The sequence below is a fragment of the Marmota flaviventris genome, chromosome 15 (genome assembly GCF_047511675.1).
Source record: "Marmota flaviventris isolate mMarFla1 chromosome 15, mMarFla1.hap1, whole genome shotgun sequence".
Taxonomy (NCBI): Eukaryota; Metazoa; Chordata; class Mammalia; order Rodentia; family Sciuridae; genus Marmota; species Marmota flaviventris.
In genome coordinates, this window is record NC_092512.1 from 54,799,479 (window position 1) to 54,822,984 (window position 23,506).

The 23,506-nt window shown below is 32.5% G+C and overlaps 1 protein-coding gene across 2 annotated transcripts in view; it reads right to left on the minus strand.

Annotated features, from left to right (window-relative positions):
* Window positions 1-23,506, minus strand: part of Pkia (cAMP-dependent protein kinase inhibitor alpha) — a 97,468-nt gene that overhangs the window by 24,327 nt on the left and 49,635 nt on the right. For both annotated transcript variants that reach the window (XM_027946286.2, XM_071602279.1), the window contains one exon: window positions 10,665-10,792. The gene's annotated coding sequence lies outside the window, so the exon portion shown is untranslated. The remainder of the gene's footprint in view (window positions 1-10,664; window positions 10,793-23,506) is intronic.

Sequence of the window (23,506 nt, forward strand, 5' to 3'; positions counted from 1 at the left end):
AATTGTTAAATGACATATTGCCATTAGAAGGTATTAGAGAGATTAACAAAAATGGACTTGAAGCTGACTACTAATGTAGCCAGCCTTTAACTATATTAGTCATACAGAGAAGGATTATCTAGTTCAGGAATATTTTGTTGTTGTTGTTCATTAAAAAAAATCAAACCAACAGGAAATTTTAAATGACAGTTAAAAAGGACTTATTTCGCAAACCATTTGAGAGATGGCAACACCATGCACTCTCAACCCCCAATATGTCAATATTTCCTATAAACATACAACTGCATATTACTATGGAAATCAGAAAATTCACACTGACACATTACTGCAGTGTTATTTAACCCTCAGTCACGTTTTAAGTGTTGTCAGCAATCCCAACATCCTTCAGGTCAAAAAGATCAACACTGAATCACATGATGTATTTACTTTTCCTGTGTGTTTAGTTTCTTTAATCTGGAAATTTTGGTGGGGGCATTTTTTTGAACTTATGTCCTTGAAACTTTAAAGATTAAATTCAGTTCTTAACTATTTCACTTTGACTCATGATTAGATTCAATGTATGTCACGTGAAGCCTATTTTCCTGCTACTTCTTATGAAACAATTTTGGCAAACTTTTTAATATTTACTGCGATACTAATTTTCATTAAGAGTGTTATCATTAATTTCATTAAGATTGTTATCTCTCTTTTTACTATAAATTTATTTATTTTTCCTTATTTTTAATTTTTTTATTTGCTCTAATTGTTATACATAACAGTAGAATGCATTTTGAAACATTGTACACAAATAGAGCATAACTTCTCATTCCTCTGGTAGTACACCAGTAGTGTGATCATACATGTATATAGGGTAATAATGTCTGTCTCATTCTACTGTCCTTCCCATCTCCACAACCCCACCCCTCCCATCACTCCCCTCTGCACAATCTAAATTCCTTCATTCTTCAAATATAAAGAAGCATCCACTTGTCAGACAAAACATTTGGTCTTTGTTATTTTGGGATTGTCTTATTTCACTTAGGATGATATTCTCTAGTTCCATCCATTTACCTGCAAATGCCAGAATTCCATTCTTATTTAAGGCTGAGTAATATTTCATTGTGTATATGTACCACATTTTCTTTATCCATTCATTTGTTGAAGGGCATCTATGTTGGTTCCATAGTTTAGCTATTGTGAATTGAGCTGCTATAAACATTGAAATAGCTGCGTCACTGTAGTATGTTGTTTTTAAGTCCTTTGGGTATAGACTGAGGAATGGGATATCTGGGTTAAATGGTAGTTCCATTCCAAGTTTTCTAAGGAATCTCCACACTGCTTTCCAGATTGGTTGCACCAATTTGCAGTTCCACCAGCAATGTATGAGTGTGCCTTTTCCCCCACATCCTCGCCAACACTTATTGTTGCTTGCATTCTTGATAACTGTCATTCTAACTGGAGTGAGATGAAATCTTAGAGTAGTTTTGATTTGCATTTTTCTAACTGCTAGAAATGATGAACATTTTTTCATATGTTTGTTGATTGATCATATTTCTTCTTTTGTGAAGTGTCTGTTCAGTTCCTTAGCTCATTTATTGATTGGGTTATTCTTTTGGTGTTTTTTGAGTTCTTTTTATTTCCTGGAGATTAATGCTCTATCGGAGGTGCACGTGGTAAAAATTTTCTCCCACTCTGTAAGCTTTCTCTTCATGTTATTGATTGTTTCCTTTGCTAAGAAATTTTTTACTTTGTACCCATCCCATTTATTGATTTTTAATTTTACTTCTTGTGCTTTAGAAGTCTTGTTAAGGAAACCAGGTCTTAAGCTGACATGATGAAGATTTTGGCCTGCTTTTTTATCTATTAGGTGCAGGGTCTCTGTTCTAGTGCCTAAGTCTTTGTTCCACTTAGAGTTGATTTTTGTGCAGGGTAAGATATAGAGGTTTAATTTGTGGTAAGGTATGTTGTGATTATATAAATATTAAACTTATAATTAATTTAATCACACATTAGAATGGATTCATAGAGTCTTATTCAGTGGATTATAATCTGATTGTGTCATTATTTGTTTTCAGGCTATATTGCTCAAATTTATCCAATGGAAACTTCTTCAATGTGTCTTTTGACATTTTCTCATTATTCACTGATATCTTTGATACCACCTGGAACAATCATATGTTCTAGGGTCATTTTATATTTTCTCTCCTGTTGCTCTGGAATCAATCTTTTCTTCAAAAAGCTCCACTTCCTCTAGTTGAAACTTTATTTAAAAAACAAGATGTGGACTCTAGCTGTGCTCACTGCTGTTGGGAAGTAGCTGCTCTAGGAGGTGTCAATATAGCTATGGAATTTATGTATATAAATATATACTTACATATATATATATAAACACATATGCATATACATTTATTATATATTCATATATAGATACATTTTATATCTATTTTTTCTTACCTATCTATATATGTATTGAAAAATATGAGTTCACCTAATATTATCCAGTGTCATCTAATGCCACAAGTTAATTCTAGTTTTTGTCTCTTTTATACTTTAAGTTCCTCTTCAGACAGTGAGAAAAAAATAATTACTATAATATTCAATCAATAAGTATTCTACCATCCCATCTCATAGAACATTCTCCCCATTCAGCCTCAAGCTGTGACTAGCTGTGTCAGTGGTTGCTGTGATCACCTCTCCAGGTAGATGCTTTTGATACTCCAATGTCTCAACATCTCACACTAGGTTCCTCTATGCAATTTCTCTCCACTGCTTTCTCCTGCTCTGTAATAATGCCACACCTTTGTGGTCTGCATGCAACAAAACTATGTTTTTTTTTAATTTATCTAAATGTTTAAATATCTAGCAAATTTAAAAAATACACAGCACAATTTGGATTCTATCGGTTCTATGAATGGGTTTTTAAAATTCTTAACCAATATTGGTTGGAAAAGGTATACACTCATCGTCATTAGATTCTCTTTCTTTTTGGTCACTTACTATATATCATGTGTTGATCTTCAATATTATCCACTTGTTGATGTGCACTAGCCCATTAGGTCCCTTCCTTGTATCTGAGCAAACATATCAGCTTGGTATCTCTCAAGAGGCTATGGAAGCCACTGACAGCAGAATCAATTAAGATAGTTGTTAAAAGGCTGGTCCCTGAGCCTTATTTTCATTTGCTGTTTGTAATCTCTGTGGATGGGAATGGGTGTACAGAACTCACCTCATGTGATTCTCCTGCATTAAATATTGAAAATATGAGGTATCTTGCCTGTCTATCATTTCTCAAAATTTAAAACACAGGGCTCACCAATTGTAATTCTTATTTTAGATCTATCAGATCAAACTTATTATTTTACAAACTTGTGAACTGCTAAATGTGTGCATAGCCTGCAAAGTAAAATATATTCTATCTTTTGCAAAATGTCTTCTACCAAATGTTGTCATGAAATGAAATGTAATTTCTTTTTGAAATTTTGTTTGGAGTAAAGTTACAGATCTTCCAAGCTTTTTAGAAAAAACATGTACAAAGGTCCTAATTCTGAACAAATTTTTTAGAGAAAGAAAAATCCTGGAGGCTCGCGTGTGAGTGTTCAACCCCCAGAAAAGAATGCAGTTAGTTAATCAGAGAGAATCCATATTATGCAGCTATGTAGGATACAGGTATTTTTATGCCTTTTGATAAGAAGTATTTTGTTCCTATAATGAGATGCTGTAGTGATTCAGGAAGGGGCCAGTTGATAATTGAAGGAAAGAAAGAATGTATGGGAAAGTTATTCAGGGTAGTTTTTGTCCCTTTTGTGCCATTAAAAAAAGGCTGTGGTAGAATTCTCAGTGTGTCTCTTAAGTCTTCACCCTGTAAAACTGATTAAGTAGAAACTAATTCAGGAAAAATAGGATGTATGAAAGTTGTATAAGTCATTAATCATTGTAAGCAAATGTACAAAGGGAACTCCTTATTTCTGTTTTTCCTAGTAAGTAGACATTGTTCAATCTAGAGACCTAAACCAGATATACAGGAATCATATTTGATTATTCTTTTATTCACTCCTAATATTTACTCCACTAGCAAATACTGTTATTTTTATCTCTAAAATAAATCTTAAATCCCACCTTCCTCACTAGCTCCACTGTACCTAATCATGCTATCATCTCTGAACTGGTCCAGTCCTTCAGTGGCCTCCACCAGAAGCTGGGTCCCAACGCTTCCATCATTGTTCCATCCTTTCTCTGCACTCCATCTTACATATAGTTGCAAAAAATGATTTTTTAAAAATTGTACTAATTAAAACCCTGGTGGCTTTTCAATTTACTTTGAGTAAAATCCAAACTTAAAGACCCTGATGCATTCAGCCCTTACCTGACTCCCCAATCTCATACCAGCTCCTTTGCTCATATACTTTAGCAGTGATATTCTAGGAGTGCTGGGAACCAGGATTTCTAGTGATGATATAAGCTGGTTCATGTTTCTTTAGAAGACTATCTGACTTTTGTAATTGCTTTATAGACAACAATTGAAGGATTGAAACAAGAGAGAAAGGAGGACAATCATGTAAGAGTCTGCCTATTGAATTAAGTGAGGCAACAATAAAGGCTTGGAGTTGGAGGAAGATAATAAAGATGCATTTTTAAGACAGTGGCTGACAAGAATTTCTAATGGACTAGATAAGGAAACTGAGGGAAAGTGAGGGTTTAAAGATAAAGCTAAAGTTTTTGGATTCAGCAACTGAATGAGCTATGGAGTTGGTAAAAATTGGAGTGAAAGTCATTGTACTCCATAAAGTTGTACAATTAAAATAATAGTAAGAAGAATGCTCATACTTAGAAGACATTCAAAAGTTTATTCTATGTTTGGGAGCTGGGAATATACCAAAAAAGAAAGAGAAAAGAATCTCTTCAGGTACTTGACACTCCTACTGCATGATGAATGACAGGTGACATTCCCACCTGTGAGCACCTCAACCCCAGGATTGTGTCTATTGCAAATTAAATCTTGTACAATCAATTTTTATCCAATTGTTTTTCTCAGGAAAAAAAACTTGAATGAAAGTAATAGATAAAACTAAAATCTTTGGTTTTATTTGCTAACTTTGAAATGTCAAGGATGCAGAGAGTGAAGATATTTAGTAGGAGGCTGGAATTATGAGTCCGGGATGTAGGTGAGTGGCAACAGCTAGAAGTATGAATTTAGGAGTCATAAACATTTGCTTATTAAAGCAACTGATCTCAGTGTAAAGAACTGGAAGGCCAGGAATGAGCTATATGGTGCTCTAATACTAGAAGCTGAGGGATGAAGACATCACCAAAAGAGCTTAGGAAGAAAAGGCAAGCAAGAAAGGAAGAAAATCAGGAGGGTTTGATGTCCTGAAAATTAATGAAACAAGATCGTATTCCAAAGTTTATTGTATTAATGGAAACTTAAACTATATATTCTAAAAAGATCTTACAAAAAAAAGAACAACTTTCTATTATAACTGATGGATTACTATAGCACAGGGAATGAAAAAGTGGAGAGGGAATCAAGAATTTAGGTAAAATACCATTTTAAACAAAATGTCTATTTAAGGAATACGTAAACAGTGTCTAGACATAATATTTTGTCTGTATCAACTACAAGTATGGTAAATGAAGATGAATGATTATAGTTCAATATCAAGTTCTGGGAAAAAAAGGGAAATGCCTGGATCTCCATAGATTTTTTTAAAGCATATTTCAAATCTTTACAGGTTTGACACTTGTCATATTTCAAACAATTTTTAAAATGATTTTACCCATTTTAGAAGCATAATTGAGCTTATTATAAAATTACTTACTTGAATTCACATAGTTTTTGTTTGTTTGTTTATTTTTTGATACTAGGGATTGAACATAAAGCACTGAGTCACATTCCCAACCACCTTCACCATCCATTTTTTAAATTGAGACAGGGTCTTACTAAATTGCTGAGGCTGACCTTGAACTTGTGATTTTCCTACCTTAGCCTTCCTTGTCATGGTATTACAAGTGACAATTTTATAGGTAAAGGCTAGAACTCTGGTTTTCTGGATAATGATTATGGTTTCTCTTTTTTCTTTTCCCACAAAAGACTACTATTGAGTATCCCTTTTTAAATATTATCATTTTATATTGTACAATTTATAAATCTTATGTACAAAATTGTAAGTGTGGTAGCACCAGCTACATAAGAAAATTAGATACTCCTTAGCTTCAGACTTAAGAGTCATTCACCTGTGAAAGTAAAGTACCTGAGCATCCTGTATCTCAGTAATCTCTGAAGATGGAGACAATAACACAAAAATTATTTTCAATGATTGTACATTTACACATGGATTTACACATGGATTTTTCACATGGAGTTTACACATGGATTTTACATATGGAGTTTACATATGTATTGTACATTTATAGTGCATACAGTGTTCCTAAGTCATATACTCAAAAAGACTAACTTTCTGTGTGACCTTAACCTTGGGCAACACTTTACTTCTCTGGGCCCTATTATTAGGACATAATATTATAGAATGCCTTCAAACAGTAAACATTTTATGGTACTATAGCTTCACGATTCATAAGATTAAGGGAACAATATATATATATATATATATATATATATATATATATATATATATATATATTTATATTTATCTTTTTTTAAAAAGACTAATGAGGTAAAAATCTTACAGCAACACAATGGCCTTTATTTTCCAAAGTTCACAATGTTTCATTTAAAACTCTCAATGATACTAAGGGGTTGATCCCTTCATAGTATATTTGATTTCACTGCAATTGCTAACAAAAAACTTATAGTTACTTATACTCCTTTTTTGTCCACACATGAAACTATCTTTTATTTTTTATTTTTTTCTTTTCTTCTTCTTCTTCTTTTATTTTTAACCAAGTAGAATGTCTTACTCTGGCACAATGTTTGAAATATCTTTCCATCCTTCATAAGATTAATGGAAGAAAGGGCTTACCAGTGATATTGTTTTCTAAATGCTAAATGATTAAAGTTAGGGGAAATAGAGCTCATGAAAATTAAATTATAATAAGAACTTATAAGAGGGCAAAAATAAAACAGATCTATTTCCACATTGACAAATATAAGATTTTAGGAGAAAATAATTAAAATTGTACTTATAAAGTGATGATACTAGCTTAATGAAACAAAGACAGCCATCATGTAAACAGTAGGCAATTTTGAATATGAATTTAGATTATGAAGATAGATACAGAGTAACATCCACAGAAAGCAAGGTAACAAAGATGTCTTCATCCAGTCACAGCACATCAGGCATATAGGGACCTCTTGACACTTTGATATGTGCCATTTTAGGACAATGAACCTTATTACAAAGTGAAAACTTATTTCAATAGTAGTTTAGGTGAAATATAAGCATGTTTTAAAAATCCATTAATGGTGAAAGCTATGTTAGAATACTTGAAAAAGTTAGGGATGATCAGTTTAAGTAAATTTTCTTTTTAATGCTGGAATAACTGTTACATAAAAAATAGCTTTCACTGTGCCAATGCTGAAGACAAAAATCCGGCAACTTCAGACTTCTGGCTTAATAATATAGAATTATGGGGTCCAGTATAGTGTCTATTACCCTCATGTGGCTATTGGATATTTAAGATATGGGCTAGTTTATTCAGGAACTGAAACTTTAATTTTGCTGAATTTTATTGAAATGACATTTAAGTGATAATAACAATAAAAACATACAAAGCTTAGGGTTATAGTGCAGGACAGCATTGAGAACACTTCCATTATTAGAGAAAGTTCTACTAAACAGAGCTCACATTTAGGATTTTAAAAACTCACTTACATTTTTATCCTCTTGTTGAGAAAAATCTATTCTTATCAGTAAGTAAGAGTAGTCAGAGTGCTGGATATAAGTTTAAGATGAAAAATATTATTGTGTTTCTACAGAGGAACAACACAGAAAGAGCTTAAAAGTCATTTACAGTTAAAAAAAAAGTTACTCAGGAATAAATCTAAATAAAGATATGTAAGACATTTTTGGAGAAACTACAAACTGTACTAAAAGATAGAAATAAGGAACTAAATAAGTGCATAGAAAAACCTTGTTTCTGGATAGAAAGACTCACTATAATAATGGAAATTCTTTCTAATTTTATGTGCACATTAAGTACAATTTCAGTCAAAATATTTAACATAGGTTTTGTGGAACTGTTAATTCTGAAATTTATATAAATGGTCAAATGACCAAGAATAGCCTAAGTAGTCTTAAAGGATATCAATGTAGAAGGATTTGCTCATCAAATATAAAAATTATTATAAAGCTACATTAAGTAAAGATAGTGTAGTGTTGTTTCAAAGTAGTCAAATAAACTCATGAAACAGAATAAGGAGCCCCAGAGATGGATCATAACATATCTGGAAACTTGAAAATTCAGAGAGATCATTAAAGATTACTGGAATAAAGACAGACTATTTAATAAGTGATCCTGGGAAAATTAGTTATGCATAAAATTGGATCACAACTACAAATCAATTTCTCTTTTAATTTTTTTTTAGTTGTAGTTGGACACAATACCTTTCTTTTATTTTATTTATTTTTACGTGGTGCTGAGGATCAAACCCAGCACTTCGCATTTGCTAGGTGAACACTCTACCACTGAGCCACAACCCAGACCCACAAATCAATTTCTTTTATTGTCTTTCGCCTTTTATTATCTGTAATAATAATTTGTTTTACTAATTACTCATACCCAATGAAATATTTCTAATTAATAAACATCAGTAAAAAAGGAAGTTTTATTTTGCGTACTCAAGAGGAAATGTTGACTTTTATTTTATTTTTTTTTTATTAGTGCATTGTAGTTGTACATAATAGTCGGGTTCATTTTGACAAAATCATGCATGAAATTTAATTTACTCCATTTCACTCCAGTTCTCCCTCTTTCCCTTCCTTCCTCACTCCTCCTATTCTCCTTCTTCTACTCTACTTATCTTCCTTTCACTCATTTATTTATACAAATCAATTCTTGATAAATTAATATCTTGACTAAAAAAATACACTAGAACTTCTAGGAAAAAATTTACAATGATATCTTTATAATATTAAGGCAGAAAAGGACATTTAAGTAAGATGGAAAGGCACAAACTAAAAAGAAAACTTAGATCTCATAAAAATTGGAAGCTGCTATTTCTTCCAAGACAATATTAAAACTGAGAAGACAAGTATAATCTGAGATAAATTATTCATATCATATATAGCTAAAAAGGCTTAATTTGTTATATTTAAAGAAGAATGAGAGTAAAAAAGAAAGAAGATAAATAGAGGAATAGAATATATTCTCTATAATTTTACAAAATAGTTTTGTTGTAACTGAATTATGCTAAATTTATATTTCTTTCTTTAGTTAAATAATTTTTATTTTCCATTTGAACTGCAGAAGATAGAAACAGAAGTTTAGAGAGAAATAGCTGTTACAGTACAACAGCTGTACTCCATGTAAAAATAAGAATTTTAGAAGCTAATGATTCTGAAATTGCCCTTAATCATATCATAAAAATGCTTGAAAAACATGTTGGCAAATCATATAATTTAGATTCTTATCAAGATAATTTTTTACACATATCCACATCATTTGATAGATTATAATGTAGGTGTTATGCCTACATGTAAAGAATGTTATATAAAATTATTAAAAATCAATCAGAAAACCAGGTACATTGTCAGCTTCATCAGTAGTCTGAGATACAAGCATTGATGTCATGGATACTTCTGCCATGGATCTTGGCAAATATGGAGTCTATATTGTCTTATAAATATCCCTAGAATTAGGAGGATCCATTCATTCGTTCAGCCCATTTTCTGCTTGCATTTCATGTGTCATTACAGTGCTGAGTCCTGAGACTAAAGTCAACACACAAGGCAATATAAGGGCAGGTGCCTTTTATATCTTGTTAACTTTTTCCATTCATCCATTTCAAGATGTCCTTGTTTTGAGTACTTACTAGAGGTCAAGTGCTATGCTAAATATTGACTACCTAATTAAAAATGAGAAAAACTAGCCCCTGATTTTGATGTCACTACTGTCTTTTGTTTTGTCATAAAAAGGGAAGGCCCTTTGCTATAATTTTAATCTCAAATTGCAAATGAAAATAAAATTGTCAGACTCCGACAAGCATGGGTAAATACAACAGAGTTCCTCTTTTATATGTCTCATTCTTCTCCCTTCCATTTCCCTATGTGCACTCACTTGCACATAGACCAAGGCAAGATGTACTTCAACAAGAATCAAGCCAATTTTCTCACACCATTGAGTGGGACTGTTCCTCACTTAGAAGACTTGATGCCATCATGGCCCTTAATTTTGATAAGCAACTAAAGGATCATGTTGACAACCTATGAAAATTATTTCTCTTAGGAGAAAATACCAAGGGTTAATCTGTTGCTTCACATGCATTAACTCCTGGGATTAGACCACAGACACAGGTATCACTATGTGTACTTAGTAACATCAAGCTAAAAATGGAAAAAAAAAATATCATGCTGTTATTGTCTTCCCTTTTCTCTAAGGTACTCTCTGATAAACACCTGTGCCTCCAAGGGAATTGTGAGCAAGTTCTTTATAGGGCAGATTAGATATACAAATAGCTATCCGCACACTTAATTTAAGATGACTGAATTTATGAGTTTCAGTGTTCCTACCTGATTGGAAACGTTCTTGTCTTTAATTCATTGATTCTTCTTCTTTTTTTGTTTTTTGGAGATGACCTTTGAACTTCTACCAGATATTGCTTCTTTGGGGAAACCAGTCCTTCCAGAAAATCAGGCAACTGAAATGGAGACAGCAAGGGAAAGGGAAATTATCTATATATGCAGATTTTGCTTTTAACAGTTTTAAGTAAATGTCTAAGTACACCTTTCAGTAACAGTAGAATAACTTTAAAGAGATGCATGATTTATAAATTCAAGTACTCATAAAGCAACAAATGACAAAAGTATAGGATGCATTTTGGGTCTTTAAGACAAGCAAAGACTTCCTAATAGAAAAATTATCCTTTGCTAAATAACAAAACTCATTTCTTTCCTTCAGTCTTCACCTAGACTTCTTTTCATGAGTATTCTCTTAGGATTCTAGGAAATTAATTTGACTAAACTTAAATTTCTTAAAATAAACATAGAAACTTGTTGAAAATATGTCACAGACACCTTTAATGGTTTTTAAGCTCTGCCATACACAAAAGTATGTGTGTGTGTGTGTATGCATGCACACACATATGTGGGGAGAGAATAAATTTGTTGACCCTAGTCAGTGATTTAGAAAGCTGGATATTAGGGTAAAAGGAAAAGAGACAAATAAAGCAAATAAAGTCCCGAGATTGGGATTCCAAAATAACAATAGCAGTTTCCCAAGTGAATAAGGGAAAATCTTCTCAAATTGTAGTCACACCTGTTATAGACCATCTGCCCATAAATTTCATCATTAATGGAACACACTATCTCTCCCTCTCTGCACCCATAAGGCATTCTCTTATAAATTATTCCTCTTTATAAGACCATGTTTTCTTCCATCTGTTTGAATATATTAGGATCTAGGAGGAGCAACATAAATTGAGCCATGCCTTGGGACCTGTACCATGGTATGTAAGAAGCAGTGTATTGTTAGGAGGTAAGAAATAGTTTGTGATTATCTTAGGTTGAGTTCCCCAGAAACAGAACTTATGATAAAAATTTGAATGCAAACTTTTATCTGGGAAATAGTCCCAGGAAACTCAGGAATAGAATGATAATTAAGAATAGAGGCATGGAAGAAAAATAGTAGTCATGTTAGTGAGCAGGTTATTCCTGTCAGTAACTGTTAGTCCTTCTAAGGAGTTCAGTGAGACTCTGTGGTACATGCCTTAGAGTTATCCCAATCAATGTGTGAGAAAGCTGATATGCCTATATCTCAAATCCCCTCTAATTGGTTGAAAGCTACACACAGATACATGAACTCATGAACATTCTGATTTGCCCCAACATAAATAATTTCAGGTAATATTATTCTATCACTATATACTGAATAGATGAGTGCTGGGCAATATGGATGGGGCACTGACAGCACTGGATATGGTGGGTGGCAGTAGCATATTAGTGATTGGCTTCTAATTCCAAATGAAAAACCTTAATCTCTGAATTAGTGGAAAACTGTCATTATGTTTGATAGAATCCTAGTGAAGAAAGAGAAGCAATTAAAATTTCAAGTTGACCATTCATTCACTCAGTTATCAACATACATTTAATGAACTTCTAATGTCTGTCAGGAATTAAGCTAGATACTCCTATTATAATCATTATTTTACCATCTAGAATTCATTCTGTTGGAACACCCAGATATGTAAATCCATAATTATAGTACAAACTAGTACAGAGTTTCTACAAGAAAGATACAGAATTCTACACAGGGAAGACACAGAATTCTACAGTTTTTTACAGGGAAGAAACAGAATTTTAATTCACTAATTTACTGTAAGCCAGTAGTAAATAATAACAGGTCTTCCTTTAGAAGGCAGTAGTGGAGTTGGATATGTAATAGGAAGGAGGGGTGAGTTTTTGAGATTAAAAAGAAGAAAAATTTACAATGGCAAGAAAAAGAATGGTTAGGCACAGAACAGAAAGGATTCTTTTATACAACCAGTATAAAAAGTATGCAGATGTCTGGGATGTAGTTCAGTATTAAAGCACTTAGTATGTGCAAGGTCCTTGGTTCTATCCCCAGTGCTGGGGGAGGGGGAGTGCTCAAAGAGGTGTGTAAAGAGCAAAGACAGTGGATAGGATGGTAGCAGCCAGAAAATGAATGGTCATGTATGTATGATAAAGATGTGGGATTTAATCCTTGGGAAGATGGGCAGGGATTGATTGATTTTAGCTGTCATTGGAAGTTAGAAGAGAGAAAATTTGATTTGCATAATAAAATCAGGATGGGTTAAAGATTTTTGTCTGCTTTAAAAAGATCACTTTGGAAATACCATGGCTGAATTATTGGAGAAGAGTGGTTGCAATGCTGGATTCAGAATGATTAGCCCAATAACATAAGTCAAATGAGAAAATGCGTCATGAAATTCATGACTGACAATTCTTTTCTTTCAATACTAGAAAAATATTATGCCATCATTTCTGACCTCCATTATTTCAGATCAGATTTCTAACGTCATTTGAATTGGGTTTTTCTCTATAATTAATGAATTATTTCTTTCTGTCTGATATTCAGATGTTTTCTTTGTCTTTATTCTTCAGAAATTCAATTATACACAGTGGCATAGATATCTGTGTATATATCCTATTTGGGGTTTGCTCAGGTTGTTGAATCTATAGGTTTATGTTTTTTGCTAAATACTGGAACTTTTTAGTCACTATTTCTTCAAATGCTTTTTTAGTCTCACTTTCCCTTTCTTTTCATTTTGAAATATTGATGACGCAAATATTAGCACCTTTAATTGTTCCACAGGTTCCTGAGATCCTAACTTATCCCCTACTAAGTTTAATTGTCTCTGTTTTTCATATTTGATAAATTCTATTGATCTGTTCTCAGGTTTTCATTATATACACTTTACTATTGAGCCTTTCCAATGAAAGATTATTTTATTTTTGTTTAATTTATTTTTAATTCAATAATTCCATTACTTTTATAACCTTTATGTCTTTGCTTACTGTTTTAATGTATTTCAAGAAATATATAATTGCTTGTTGAAACATTTTTAATTCTTTGTCAGAACTTTCCAACACCTGATTTATTTAGTGTTGGTGTATGCTTATTGCTTTTTTTATTCACTTTGTGATTTTCTGGGTTTAGGTATGATGAGTGATTTTCAATTTCATTTTGAACATTGAGTATTATATAACTCTTATTTTTATTTTATTATTATTACTTTCTTAGCAGGAAGTGTCTCTATATTGAGGTATAACGTGAATGTATTGTACAGCTTTTCAGTGGGCCTTACTGACTCCACCTCAGGAAAAGTGTGTCACAGACTCACACTGACTTACTCCAGACAGATGGGAGAAAAGTTTAGCTCTCCAATTAACCTTGCTGATATCTTCCCAAAGAAAGTAAAAACAAAACTTGTTGCCTAAGTGGGAGTAGGAGCTGTTTCTTAATGTGCTCTCTGACACCAGAGGAAAGAAAAGTGAATCATCAACAGGTTTTTTTTTTCACACCATTCCATCTTGTTGATGCTGGGTATAGGTAGCAGTTCAGATCTCCATTGGGTACCACTGACACCAGATATTATCTCTAACTTTCCATATTTCATTATCCTTGATAAACTAAGCCTCCAAGACTGGGTGGGGACATAATGTTAGCCCTGTCTGGTCCTACCTCTTTAGGTGACCTTCATGCATGAGACTGGAGGCTTTAACTCACCACTGAACCACATTGAAAGAACTCTGGCAAGTGAAATTGGAATCCTATCTGCTTTTGGAGGACAGAAGTGGGATGGTATGGAAAAACTCCTTACTTGGTCTTACTTAAATTAAGGCATAGAGGATGGATGCAATGCAATTTTCCATTACTGTTTGGCTGTAGTAGTATTGCATGTATTTCCAAAATGGTTTTCCCCTTTCCTCATACTTTTTCTTGGAGGAATGTTTTTATCTTGGAATTTAAAAAAATTTTTAATTTTTTGTATCTGTTGGTGGACATGTCTGGGACATTTAGGAGGTAACAAGGAAAAAAAAATATCATTGCCATGTCATTCTTCAAGTCCAAAGGTCTTTAGAATTTACACCTTACAGTGTTTCCTATGCTTGCTGTTGTTGATTTTTTATTTTTTAATATTTTTACATTAAGCTTAGCACTTTAGTTGTAAGTGCAAACACCAAAGAAAAATGGGGCTACTTCAATTTGTCAAAATCAGAAGTGTGGAGGTCTACTGATGTTAAAAACTTCTGCTAGCCATAAAATGAACTTCAGTGATATAAACCATACCCTTTAGGAATTATTCTGCTATGGAATATGGCTTTTCAAGGTAGCACAGGAATCAACTGAAATAGTTTCTCAGGGGTAACAAAATTATTAATTTGATTTTCATACTTTCAAAGTTAAGTGATCTTCAAGGTGAAATGTACAGATAAGCAAGGGAATAAGACTAAGATAATCATTTGTAATGAATTAGTGTTGGATTCATCAACATAAACTCATGGTTGGCCTAATATAGTTATGCATGGCAATATATACAAATATTTATATATATGTATATATACAAGGTTTTTCAGCTTGGCTTAGTCAGCTGAGAAGACCTAGAAGCAATTTCACTCTAGTAGAAATGAGTATGCCTAATAATCAGATCTTGATGTCTAATGCCATTCTCAAAAAAAAAAAACTAGAACTTCTTGGAGAAATGGCCAATACTAGGACTGGGGCAGGAAATATAAAAGATGAGTCTAGATATCTTATAATGCAAGAAATTGAGGAAGTGATTAAAAATAAATAAACCTACCTTGAATCATGTCAAAGTAGCACAGGAATAAACTGAAAGAGTTTGCAATAGGCTAGGCGCTGTGGTACATACCTGTAATCCCAGAGGTTTGGGAGACTAAGGCAGGAGGATTGCAAGTTTAAAGCCAGCCTCAGCAACTGGCAAGGTGCTAAGCAACTCAGTGAGACCCTATCTCTAAATAAAATATAAAAATAGGGCTGGGGATGTGGCTCAGTGGTTGAGTGCTCCTGAGTTCAATACCTGGTACCAAGAAAAATGAAAAAAGTTTGCAGTGGCCAAGCTGGACCTCTGAGCAAGAAAAATAAAGATTTGGAATAATGTAATCCAAAGTCTGAAATAAAAGCCTATATATATATATATATATATATATATATATATATATATATATATATATATTCAGTATATGTATGTATATGTAGTATTTACATATATATAAAAATTTCTGTAAAATTAAAACTGTTCTAAAAAATAAAATCTATTTTAAAAGTCAAGCATTTTGTTCTTTTATGATTATGTTTCTGTATCCCCTAATGAATGTGTAAATTTGCTTTACCTTATTAATATTGATACGGGAGAAAAAACTTTGTGACTCCAATTCAATAAGCAATAATTCTTGATATCAATTTTTTGTAAGAAGCTTCCAAATAAATCTAAGTAAACTGTTTATGAATGCTGACTTTATGTTGATGGTTTAACCTTATATATGGTTAATATGTGCTGTGAGCATGATTTCACTTTAAAAGACAGTGATTATCATAAACATTGATTATAGGCATTGTCTAATAAATGCTGAAATATTAGTGCAAGATGCAGTAATAACTTTACCTAATGTATTTTATGTTATCAAAATAATTTAGTGTTATTTAATCCTGTAAAGGTTTCACTTTTCTACATTTTCCACTCATCTTTGGCCCCCAACCAAAAAAAAACAAAAAAAAAATCACAAGGAAAGGATATAATAGGACAGCATGATCATGAATTTAAATTGGGGACTCATTTTGTCAGCACTTGTGGTTGCCAATGATACTGGCACGTTACTTTTATAAATCCCTTCCATGATAAAATCCAAATCTCCAAAGCAGCTTTCATTGACATGTAGGTGCCTAACAGGCATATGGCATACAGCTTTGTAGTTAGATATATGAAGCACTTTACCTAAAGGTAAAATACCATATTGAAAAGGGTATTTCTCTGTTTTTTGCTACTCAAAGGTCACTCACTATCTACTTTTTATCCACCAGCTCAGAAATGTCCCAAAAATATAGACTATGTATTTGTAGATAAATATTTTATCTTTAGCATGCATCATTCCACATTATTCTATTGGTATAAATATGAAAAGCATCATGTAATTTTGTGTTTAGCATTTAGAAATAGTTAAAATAAATTAGTCACCACATTTTTCTTTTGTGTTTTTCAAAACAGAGCAATTCTTCATATACTGCCCAAGGGAACATAAGTGATTTGGCCATTTTTATCCCTGGTCTGTTTTCTCATCTCTTCTACTACACCATATTTGTTCATTTTTCTCAAAAGTAGGGGGTTCAAAAGCTTAGGTTAAATTAAGACTTAATAATAAAAAATCTGTGGTGCATGCCTATAATCCCAGTGATTCTAGAGGCTGAGGCAGGAGGATTGCATGTTTAAGGCCAGCCTGTGCAATATACTGAGACAGTGTCTCAAAGGTAAAATACAAAAGGGCTGAGGCTGTAGCTCAGAGGTTAGTCCCTATTACCAATTATAATAATAAAGTAATAAAATTACTAACTGCATATTGAATGTGTGCTTTGCACCTGGCTCTGCAAAAGAAACTCTTTTCACATAATATCAGACAAACCTTCAAAATAGTCCTTCTGATTAATCTCTATTTTACAGATGAAAATAACAAAGATAAGAGATTATTTGCCTAAAGTAAGATGGTCCCATAACTAAAATGAGTTAGAACCTTGGACTTACAGTGCCAGAGTATGTGCTTTTAATCAAAGTAAGTGAGTATATCTCTTTGTGTGTGAAGAAAGAAACTATAATAGAGAATTTCTGAGAAATGGCAAGAATACTGCCAGGTATCCGATAACCAATAATCAGGAACTCCTACCTACGCAATAAGTGTTCATCATATGGCTGAATATTAAGGATTTCTCAGTTTTGAACTAAGAAATCATAAGACTTCTAGAAGTTGAGTCGATCCTTATAATAAAAGGCCAAATTATAATTCAGTAACTAAAGAGTTTGAATATATTAGATGTGTTCATATCAGCAAGTTTTCATAATGTGGATAATAAGAGGATTAAGAAATTGGCAAATGCACCTACAGACTCATTTGTTCTCATTTCTGGGAAAGGAAAGATAAATGAGATTAGTAGGAAGGAATGGCTAGGAAATTTAGGTAGTATGCTTAATTTCTACTCCAAGAAAAATATGGCCAAAACAAAAAAAATCTTAGAATGACCCTTTTAACACAAGAAGATATGGCTTTCTCTACAAAATAACTTTGAAGTGTGAATTGTCAAATTAAGTCTAATCCTCTCTCATACTGGATTGCTTGCTTACTTAACAGTATGAAACTTTATATATTGTAGTAATTAGAAAGTCTTTAAAAAAGGAGGTACAAAAAACTTCTTTAATACTCCTTAAAAAGCAAAATTATAAAAAGAATCATGTTAAATAATATTTGAAACAGAACATTTTCATTATTAAAATATTTAGCTTAGTGTTATAGAACTTTAAATATTTTATTTTATTAAATAAATTTTGATATGTTTACATAGTTTTTACAAGATAGACAAATTTCTTCATTAACCATTATTCTATTTTGCGACAGTCTTGTAATTAGAATTTTAACAAATGTGTAATTTGCTACAAAGTGAATATAATTTACTAGATCATTTCCCTATTGTTGGCAATTAAAAGTGTTTCCCATTTTTTGCTATTACAAGTGACAGGACAATGAGCACTTTATAATTTTCTAAATATAAATTATTTTTAGAGTAATTTCCAAAATTAAAATTGATGTACAAAAATTTTGAACACTTTTATCTTACTAGACATTGCTAATGAATTACTTTTCAAGTAATAAAACCAAATTAGATTCTGAAGAAATTTGCCAACATAAGATATTATTTTTTTATTTTGGTGTTAATAAACTGGAACCTCATATTCCATTTCTTTGAATGTTTTGATTACTATTGTTTGTGTATGTGAATATATGTTCACACACATATCTATATATTTCTCTCATTCTTTTCTGCTTCTTTTTGTAACTTATGTCCAGGTAGCTGGAGAAAAACCGGGCAGAGCAAATTGGAATTCCAATACATTAATGATTGCCTATCTCAAATGAGCTTTCAAGATTAAGAATATTACTCTGACTCACCAGTAAATTCTTTCTCATTCCCCTTAAAGATGATTTTTTTCATAAATCTTCCCCACTCTCCTCAAATTTCCCTCTGTCCTCTTACTTTCCTTTCTCTCAGCTAATGAATTGCCTCAGATCTCATTAAGAAAACAGGAGCTGGTAAATGACCCACTGTCAAATCCATTAATTTATTTGCATCTACACTCATCTTTGAAGTCCCTTTTATTATGAGAGTTAAAATTAAAAAGTAATTTCTATGGCATGTAGCCACTTTTCCATTTGTTCTCATTTTATCAAGAACGTCACTACAACTCACCTACTCTTTATGAATTATTCCCATCAAAATATAAACTTATACTAGGCTGGTAACTCCTTAAAATTTTAGAATGAAAATGTATCTTCGTATATATTCATTATCCAATTCATATATAATTAAAATTGTTATCTTCACATATTGTTTCCACTTCCTCATGTTCCATTTACTCTGTAATGTACTTCCCTCTGACTAACCCACCCCCACATTTCTCCACTGCTCTGAAACTTTTACCTATGCAGGGAACTCGTCATCCCCATGTCACTACAAATAGTGGAAGCTTTTTGTCCTTATATTTCTAGGCTGTGTTCTTCTACTAAAAAGAAAATAAAATAACAAACAAAAATTGTTTTATGATTCTGTGCTCTTACACTTTTACAATCTTCTACCTCAGTATATTTTGTTGCCCCCCTTTCATCTAATTTCTAAATGTTCTGATTTCATTTACCTTGAAATTAAATTATTAAATCTAAAAGACCAGAAAGCAGTGGAACATTTTGTATTGAATATGAACCAATAAGTCATACACTAGCAACTATGTATGACTGATTGATTCTACTGAATGAACATGTTTTTTTTTATTACTCTTACTCTTTTCTTTCAAAAGAGAAATATTTTTCTTGTAGTGTTTCTCATTTTTTCCTGTTCCTTCCTATATTTATTTATTTGTTCAGAACGTTTCCTGAGTATCTACCATGCTTTTTTGAAAATTTTAAAAGATTCACTAGTGAACAAGAAGTGCAAAGTTCTTGTTCTTAAGCAACTATCCCAGATGTATGGAGGTAAAGAAATGAACACATTTCATTTAGTGAAAGACATACAAATGTATAATTGGGTAGAGAATTGAGGAGGCCAGTCTCTCTGGCTAAGGTAGCAGTATTGGCAATTCAAATGAGATGTAAGTGATCAAAGAGAAACCGATATAGGCACGAAAATTAAAAAAAAAAATGTAGTCATGATATTGCTGTATCTGAGGACTTAAAAAGACCTGGAACCAGGTGAAGATCTGAAAAAGATGGTGGGGGTAGCCACAGCACATAGTGCTCATAAGTCTTGCTAAATATTTTATGTGTTACTCTCTTTTTAATAGATGGTCTTTGAAGGTTTTAAGCAGGCCAATGATATCATCTGACTTGTGCTTTTTAGAAGATTACTTTGATTATTGAGTCTTTAAACAAAAAGTATGCCTCTGTGAAATGTGAGTTGAAATATAATGAATTTTAAAATATCAATGAGTTAAAAAGTAACTGATTGACTATCACAATTAGTCCCAACTAAGCTACACTAACAAAAGCTTGGTGATCCTGAGATTTTGGGAAATATTAGATTAGGGAAACCCAGCTTTTTTCATATTAGTATGATTTTAAAATTCTATCTGTTTGGGGTCCAGGATTATTAGAACTGAGAGGTGGACAAGGGATTTAGAGTAGGAAAAAAGATCTTGTAGGTAGCTGCTATTTCCCTTTTAGTGGGACAAGTAAATGGTGAGGGGTTGATTACCCTCCTGGGAGTGAATTTCTTAAATGTTAGAACTAACAAATGTGCTATTTGCTGAAAAACTACTATGTATTAGGCACTAAGCTGGGAATAGGGATGCAAAGGAGACAGTTAACATTATGAGCAGCTGTTACTTGATAAGAGGCGCTGTGCTAATGCTTACCGTGCATCACCTCATTTCAATTTACACCATAACACTAAGAGGTAAATGCATTTATTATCCCATTTTCCAGATAAGAAATCTAATATTTTAAAAGTGTTTCAGTGATTTCTCCAGGGTTACATAAGTGCATTAGGGTGTAGGCAGTATTTAGACTCAGAAGATCTGATATCAATTCCAGCTCTCTTAACCATTATATTATTGCCTACAAGGACCCTATTTGAGAAGTCCAAAATAATACATTTATGTGCACCAATCTTAAGACTTCCTGGCACAAATTGACTGTGTGGGAAGGCCTGGGTTTATGCAAGATGCACTTGGAATGAAGAAGCTTTTGAGGGAAGGTCGCAAAAACATTCTCTCCATATTATAGGGAAGCAGAAGCAGGAATAAATTGGCCTAAGGCAATGGGGTAAGCTAATAGCATGATGATGAGAAGCCAAGGAGTTTTTTTTTCTTTTGTTCTGTAATTATTAAATTATATACTTCAAAATATCAAAAGAAAACCATTGTATATTATGCAGTTGTGAACCCAGCTTGAATCCTGGCATATGCAGATATAACATTGGCATTTAGATATAGTTAAATACAAGTCTATATTTTTAGCTATAAAGCAAAATAATTTTCTAATATATATATACACATATATATTAGGAATGTCTTCAGAGAAAATATTTGAAGCCTATAATCTAAGGGGAAAACAATTTTGCAAAAAGATCTTTCAGAAGAAGCAAGTCCAACAATGACAAACCTTTAGTGAGGTTTGTACCAATACAGCATACCTCATGTTGTTTATCTGTGCATTTTTCTGGAAGGTAGTCAGTGTCCATCAGTTCTCAAAGTGATAAAGATTCACACTGAGAAGGAAGAAAGAGCTTTGCTCTGGAATTAGATCAGCTTAGGTACCTACTTAACTCTAATTAGGTACCAATCTTAATTTTTCAAAGCTCATTTCCTATCTACAAATAGGAATTTCATTATCTATTACAAAGAGATGTAATGAAATTAAATAACATATATAAAAATATATATATTCTATCAGACTATTAGAACATGCCTACTAAATGTTAAATGAGCTGAAAATACTCTGCTTCCTTAAAATGGATGAAACCTGTCCTTTTGTTCTTCATGGTAAGTTATTGGTTTAAATATCAAAGCCAAAGTTACTTAAAAATTATTCTTGCTCTTTCACAGTCCATCTGCTACCCCAATGTATTCCTTTATGAATCAAGTCTCAATATTACCAAAATCTATCACTTTAGCTATGACTGTTCATGTTTAAGGTATTTCAGTGTGAAATAAGTCATTATTCAAAAGAATCGCTAATGTGGTTTTGTTGATGATTTCATTGAGACATAAATACATCTTAATTAGAATTAGTTTTTGAAGAAGAGGAGAGCAATGAATCAAACTGTGGGTAAGAAAACCTTTTATTTCTGTACAAGATGTTATTGTCATTTGCTCTGGATGGAAAAAAGACAGCTTATATTTAGTCTAATTTATGTTTCATGATTTGTTTAAAAGAAAATGTCATTTAAATTTAGAGTGATAGAACAATTGAGTTTTCTTTAAATAGAAATGCAGATTTATAATTTTCTTAGTGAAAGTAGGAAGACTGTTTACTTTGCAAGTTCCCAGACTCTGCTTGAGTTTTAAGACCTAAACTCTAAAATGCAAACATAATCAGTATTCCAGATGTGGCAATCAGGAAATGATTTGTGTGCCAGCAAACATAACACATGAATAGTGAAAGTCAAAATGATGCCAAATGTGTATGAAAGTAGACTACATAAAATTATACATTACCTTTGCAGATTAATTATAAAATTCAGAAAGACTTGTATGATTTGTTCTTATTTAAATGCAGAAAGCAGGATCAGATTATCTGTTATGAAATTGGTACAATGATATGATCAAAACTTTTTTTTGTCCTGAGGACTGAACTCAGGGATGCTTTACCACTGAGCTACATCCCCAGTTCTTTTTATTTTTTAAGACAGCATCTCACTAAGTTACTGAGGGTCTTGGTATATTGCTGAAATTGGCCTCAAACTGAAGAGATGAATAGGTAGCAGTTTATTTTTTCCAAACTATAAGGAACCAGCGTTTAGTTTTTATCAAAACCTTAGTTTCGGGTTATCAGGGCCTGCAGTTCCTAAGCAAACAATACAATGCTTACACTAGTACTGCTTCCCTTCAAAGAACAGCTCCTCAGAATAGCCACTAGGTCCTCTCCCTTCTCTCCTGAATGTCTTGGTCAAAGAATCCAGAAAACCTCTTTTTATTTCATAGCTAGTACCTGGTCATGTTGATAATTCAAACACCTTAGCTATTTCCTAAGACAGGTAGTATATATGCAAGATTTAGATAAAACAACGCCTTGTCCTGGGGATGTAGCAAGTGGTATGGTACTTGATCAACCCTGCCACAACCCCTCATGCCTATAAAATGCTTAATGCTCAGTTTTTAAGACAGTATGAAGCACCAGTAACTGCTAACCAGCAGTATTCTTACATCATTTTTATTTAAAGTAACCTGTTTAAAACAAAGAAAGAACTGCATTCTTTATGTATTGCTTAAGGATTCTATGTTTCTTCCATACACCTGTATTCTTTGTCTTCAACTGAGGTAAAGGAAATAAATATTTGTTAATTATTTACACTGAGTGGGGCTCAGGATTGAAACTGGCCTGGGTTTAAATTTTAGCTCTGTCATTTACTTAGACCTCCCTGTGCCTCAGTTCTC